Genomic DNA, 6,711 nt, shown 5'->3' with positions numbered 1-6,711 from the left:
CTTTATATCGCCTTCCGCATTTAAGCCAGGCTTTGTAGAGCTTCCCGCAACCAACGTGGTCGTGTAGAGCTTCTTATTTTACCTCAGCATTCATGGCTGTTGTTGTTGCCCGCATTCTCCACCAGATGTTGCGGTGAGCCTTCTCTCAGGGACACAGCTCTTCTCCAGAGCTCTCTTGCTGTCCCTCTCCTCAGGTGTCTTCATCTCTTATTTTCACTCTGCTTCTGGGAGCATGCCTTTTATCTTGCCCTTCAGCCCCGCCCATTTCCGGCTGGGGCAGGCCCTAATTAGTGGGCACACCTGGGCTTAAGCTCCCAGTTCATTATCGGCGACACCTGAGGACTTGTGGTTCTCTCTACAGGTTTGGGAGAGGAGGCCACTGGAGAACTTGCCTCTCATCCATGCTGACCTACAATGGGCTGACTCACACATGGAGGTCTCACCTGCAGTACCAGCTTCCAAAACTCACTTCCATTCTTCCTATACATGAGACAAACTCTCTCAGAGAACCTCAGTACTCGCAACACCGTGAGGAAGAGCATGCTGGGAGCTGAGGATGACCACAACACAGAAAAGGATCTCACCAGTGAGGCACAGCCCTTGATCAGGGGCTTGATCATCTTGAGCAGGGGAAACAGAGAACAGGAAAGACACAGGCCTCACCAGCACCCTGCTGAGCACTAGGAGGTGAAAGAAAAAGTCAGGTCCAAGACAAATTCAGAAAAAAACAGTAGCAATTTGGAAAGACCATGAAGCAGCACTAAGAACAGTTATATGCACAGCTAAAGGAAAGACAGAGAGCATCCTGAGCTCTGGGCATGGGTTCTCCTGAGCCTTGGACAGGCCTGGTGGGCAGACAAGTATGGTGATGGCCACCAAAGCCAATTGGTGTCCTTGGGGCTCTGACCACAGTCTGCCCTCCTATACAGAGGTATCTCCTTGCTTAGAAAAGTATAGGGTTGGGAAAAGCCTTGCTGTCAAATGCTTTCAGAGAGCATGCAGGCTGTTCCCTTGGGCTTGAGGGCATTGGTCAATTCTGTAGCCTTACCAGCTGCTGAGGTAACAGAGCTTCTCCTGAAATAATTTAGAGTAGGAAAACTGTATTTAATGCTTCTGCAGCTTTTGGTGTGTGTGAGCTGGGCTGGTGATAAAAAAAATGTGGGTGGTCAGGACAGTTACAGCACTGATATGGTTCTTGGCTTCCCCAGAGTAAAATGATGGCTGTGAAGAAAAGGTAAATAATGCTGAGGGCTCTTTATTTTATTTTTTTTTCCTTCTTTTTTTTCTGAAAGTCAACTGAAAACTGTTATCTGATACTACTCTTTAGAGCTGTGATGCTTAAACTACATCTGTGATTCCACCCCTGCTCCCACCTTTGAGTCCACTGCTATGTTTCTGTAAATTCAGCAAGCATTTTCTTAGTACTGGTTTCTCATTGGATGCGAAAATTAAGCATGTTAGTGACTTTGTCTTCATATTATGCTTTCCATGTTGTTCATATTAAAGGCTGGAATAAAGGCAATGTTCTCAAAAAAAATCACTCAAAGCATTCAAAAACATGGATATGCTTGTCTGTTGCATCTTTGACAGCCCTAATACAATATAGTTTGACATGCTGCTTTATTCCTGGAACTTAATTTGAGACTGGTCTGTGAAAAAACCAAATGGTCCATTTAAGATAAGGAGGGTTATTTTCTCATTGCCAGGCCTTTTATTGTGTCCAGATCAGGTTACTCCTTTTGTAACCTTTTCATCATATCAGATTAGCAGCTGCAAAAGCACTCACATCCTTCCTCTTGAATATGTTTGCTGCTATATATATAGTTAATGGTATAGCTGCTTTTCACAGAAATATGCCTCTTTCAGAAAGACAAAAAGGGACTACATACCATTACGTGTAGCTTACAGACTTATTTATTTCCATCCAAGGTTCTTATGCAGTGTCTGAGTTTTTGTTGTCTGATAGCTGTGCTTCCTGGAGGCATTGTATCCATATAAATGCATTTACTGCTCATTTTCTATGTGACTTTTTTAGAGCCTGCTGTACTCTGAGCAACAGGCTATCAGAATGCAGCCTCTCACTCTTTTATCTGGATTTTGATTTCCTCAGATTTCATTTTGCCCATGGAATAGTAAATAAGAACCGCTGATGAATTCAGCTCATGAATCAGGTATTTTTTTGGAGAACAGGAAAAAAACCCAACATTATTGAAACATGCTTCCTGATCATCTTGTTATTAGTAAATTTTTCATGCTTAGTTTCATAATACTGTCTAGATACCAGTGGGGAACTGGGTGCCAGTAGAGTAAGACTTTTTCCAAGTATGTGTTAGGATGCCTCCACTGAAGTGATTACACTATATAAGCTAAAGTAGACACAAAATGGAAAATAATATATAAGGAAGCAGATGCTCTTTCTGGAGCTCAGCAAATGTGGGAAATGAGCATGTCGAGGGGTTAGGGAGAGGCTGTTACATTCTCAGGTAGCTACTGTACAATGCAGTGCTCTGCATACCTCCAAGACCTGCCAAGTAGCTTTCTTATTTAAATTGATAGTGCCCCTGTCCTCCAAATATGGAAAAATATTTTTAAAATCTGTATATTTCTAAAAAAATTGAGGTGCTCCCAAAGCTTCAACTCCAAGCACCAAAGCTACAGCTTCTTTAGCCTAGTGAAAATGTGTACAACACAAAAAGCAGTGTTACATCCAGGTTACTTCAGATAAGTGAAGTGCACAGAGTAGTGCTGCATGTGAGAAGGCTGTAATAAATTATTTTTTAAGATAAGCATAATTATTTACCCTTGATTAATTAAAAACAGCCTTTTATACAGCTGTACAGCTCTGGGAAGGGAATCAGCAAGACCTTACTGTGCTGGAGCTGACAGATTTCTTTGTTAGGCATAGGGTGCCACCTGCAGCACCAAGTTTGCAGCTGAAAACGAGGTACAGGAAAATCACAGACATAACTGAAGTAAATGTAACTTTGTTATTTAGATAACCTAATGGACAAACCCACGGGACTGCAATTGGAAAACCTTTAAAAAAATCAAAGTGCCTGTTATTTGCCTTTAAACTGTTACTGAGCAATTAATGAATAATCAAAATGAGTAATCAAAAAGCCAGTACATCATTTAGTAAGAGAATATTTTGTGAGTTTTCAGGTGGGATGTGTCCAGATACATAGGTCAAAAGGCATCATTAATGTAAAAAATATATTGCAATAAATTTATTTTAAGGAGTTTTTAAGAATCCTTTAAGATCTCTTAAGGCTTGGAAACTTATACTTTGACTAGTATTAATTTAAAAAGTGTATTTTCAAATATATTGTGAATATTCATCACTGAAATAGATGGAAACTCCTTAATTCTGAAATAGTTAGACGGGATCTGAGCTTTTCAGTAGTTTTCACAGTTGTTTGTCTCTTTTTGTGGACAAACTGCCATTCCATATTTCCATACACTTGAACTGTGAGGAAATCACAATTTACTAGAGATCCAGAATTTTAAGCTCACTTTAAAAGATTTACAAATTAATTTAGTAAATATCAACAATATTTTACACTTTCAGAGAGTAGTGAATGCAGTCATTAAAATCATCTGTAGATGGAAGCTCATCTTTCAAGAACTGAGAAGCACTCCCAGGTGCTGACAGCATATTGGTAAGGATTTACACAAGATACTACATGGGAACAGTACTTTGCTAACCTTGAAAAACCCTGGGAATTGCTTGGGAATTGCTCTAAGCAGTTTTGTTTTATTTATTACCAACCTGATTTGGAGATCATGTTGTTTAAAGGCCAGAGGTGATTTTATTATCAAGGTTCATGGACAGAGAAAGTGGTCTGTATTTTAGGACTGAATGGAATAATAATTTCATTTTTTTTTTTAGCAAAACTCCTTTGCTTTTGTACTCAGTGGAAAAAATATCTGAAAGCAGAGTGTGATACAAAAGTACTCAGAAATACTCCATTTCAGAAACAAATTGCAGCTTCAACATTCAAAAATAGTTATAAAAGTTTATTGTAATCCACTAGTTTGATATATACTTAGTACAAGTTTCTACTTTGACTGAAAATTTTCAGGATTTTTAAAGAAAATAACATTGCTGAAGATAATTTTCCTACTGGCTTCTGGGCTAAAAAAATCTAAGCTGTGAAAAAAAACATGGTCAATAAGATCATTTTGGGACCTAGGTTTTATGAATAAGTCAAGAGGACACTAGATGTCCTTTTGGTTAGGAATGTACTTTTTCAAATTGAGTATAAAAGTTGAAAAGGGTAGTGGAAAATTAATACTGAAGTATAACTAACTTCTGACATATTGATTGCCCTCTGTTTATTAGCTTTATTAGGCACAGTCAATTTACTCAAAATAAGCCCGTCACAGTTAACAAGGTTATCAAGAATAGAAACAGATTTTATAAGTTCAGTTAGTTAAAGGACAGAATAAAGACTCTTGGGTTGTCATTGAAAGATCTGGAGGGGTGAGGTCATTTCTCAGAGAACAGTAGGAAAATAATTTTCTGTCACTTATCCTGAAAAAAAAAATCTTTGAAATCATAAGAGTGAGTCCTCAGATAATACAAAATAGCAACTTGCATTTCTGACCCCTTAGCAGTGGTTTTCAATGGTAAATATTCCTATTATATAGTAAAAGTGGATTTATAGTGGTAGATTGCAACCCTTAGAGTTTTCATTTTCTGTACTTTCAATTTAAGTGCAATGATTCTTTTGATACTTGCATGATGTTGGGTAGTAACAAAGGAACACAAAACTGCAAAGCTTTGAAATCTAAGGTAAAATGTTGAAATCTAAATAGCTCATAGTAATGTTATAACTCACTGTCTTACTCTGCTTGTGGAAAGGGGGGAGAAAAAACAAACGCAGGTTGGCAATCTCTGTCACTGGAAATATTGATAGGCAAATACTCAGGGAGACAGGAGAGAAGCCCTTTTTTTGATGGTGAGGCAGAGCAGCCTCCCCCAGGGTCTTCAGAAGAAGCAGCAGCTGCTGCTGTCACCTCTGGTGGCTGCTGTGTGTCACCTCAGCCAGGGCAAGGGACAGGGAAGCCCGGAGGAGCTGCTGTCTCTCTTTGCTCTGATGGTGGCCCCTGTGCTGGGGTGATGGAGCCACAAGTAGGTGAGGCTACATCTTGAGTTCTGTAGGAAGTGGTTACAGCTGGCTGCCCCCACAGCATCCTGACTGATTTGGGTGAGTGAAATGCCTCCTTCAGCTTTTAAGGGAGAGTTATGATGAGGGGGGTCTGACATAATGTGCCCTGAAACACAAGAAATTCTTTTTGCTCCTGGGAGACCTTTGAGAGAAAATCCTAAATCTGTGGTAAGGATGCTTCAGTTATGTCTGACTAAGGTATGATTTGTACAATTTACTTTAATTCCACTTTATTCCAGGGAAAGGCAGTGAGTCTGAGGCAGGCAAGCAGCCCAGCAGGATTTTCTGTTTCTTTTTCAGAAGATGCACAGCTAAGGACTGGCAAGGCTCTCTGGGACAGCTTAAGCCACTTAGGTCTTTTCACCCCAGATACAGAATAAGTAGCTTTAATGCAACTTAGCCTTCCCAAACACAGAGCCCATCAGCAGTGCTGCCCCCAACTCTTCCCTTTTACATTACCTGAGGCACACAGGGTTCCCAAGCACAGGTGAGATGGAGCCAAGCCTTGCTGCTACAGGGAAGTTTATTGAGTGGGGCTCTAGGAAAAAAAACACACCACAGCTGTTTTTGAGATAAATTCTAAAGTATGAAAATCTAATACTAGAATCTCCACAAGAGGGCATTTATAAATATTAAAATGACATCAGTTTCCAGGACTTGTGTTTGGAGGTAGTGGTGGGTGACAATATTATTCATCAGATGCAATTTATTTTCACTCACTTTTTCATAGGGCTACCTGAGTTCTAAGATAAACCCTTCAAGTCTCAGTGAATATCAATTCTCTGTGCTAGCTGTAGCATGGAACATGCACATGTTCTATTGCCATGTCCCTGTCATCCTGGTGGGATGGAAAGAAGATTATGAAATGAGGTTCTGGTGCGATGATGCTCCACAGAAACTGGTTCCTGTCCCATAAATGACATGAGACTGGGCTTGGTATTAGGTAGCCACTTAGAAGTTAGTAATTTTGGTTTATAAGTAATATTTATGGTTTGTTGGACTCTCACACTAACCAGGAGGAGAGCAGAGGAATTTGATCTCATCAGGTAGGGAAAGCCAGAAAAATAAAGGCAAATGAAAAGAATAATTGGGAACAGTAGATTATGAGGTGTGGGAGAGAATTGTAGAAAATCCTGAACAGCAAATATAAAAAGGGACAATTAAAACACCAAAGAGAGGTTAAGAGAAAAATTCATAAACATAGGTCTCCTCTTGTTGTAATGGCTACAGAGGAGTGACTGTGTCCTCAGCTGAACTTGCTCCAAGCACCATGTTCAGTGATGGGAATGGGCATGGGCACAGAGGACAAGGTCATCCTGGGTCCAGTCAAATTCCTGATATCTTCACAGCTCTGTGCCCCTCCATTCCACAGGCTCCTGTTGCTTTGCCAGGTCTGTGCATTCAATTGCTACTCTTGGCAGCTCAGCTGTGGTGAAGGACAAAATTTAGGAATTAGAGTGAGAAGAAATAAACAAGTGATTATAATAAAGGGAAAAAAACCTCTCCCCAGGGGCTTGTGTTTATAGAGATTTTGCAATTC

The sequence above is a fragment of the Heliangelus exortis genome, chromosome 2 (genome assembly GCF_036169615.1).
Source record: "Heliangelus exortis chromosome 2, bHelExo1.hap1, whole genome shotgun sequence".
In the NCBI taxonomy this organism is placed as follows: Eukaryota; Metazoa; Chordata; class Aves; order Apodiformes; family Trochilidae; genus Heliangelus; species Heliangelus exortis.
This window is presented reverse-complemented; position numbering follows the sequence as displayed.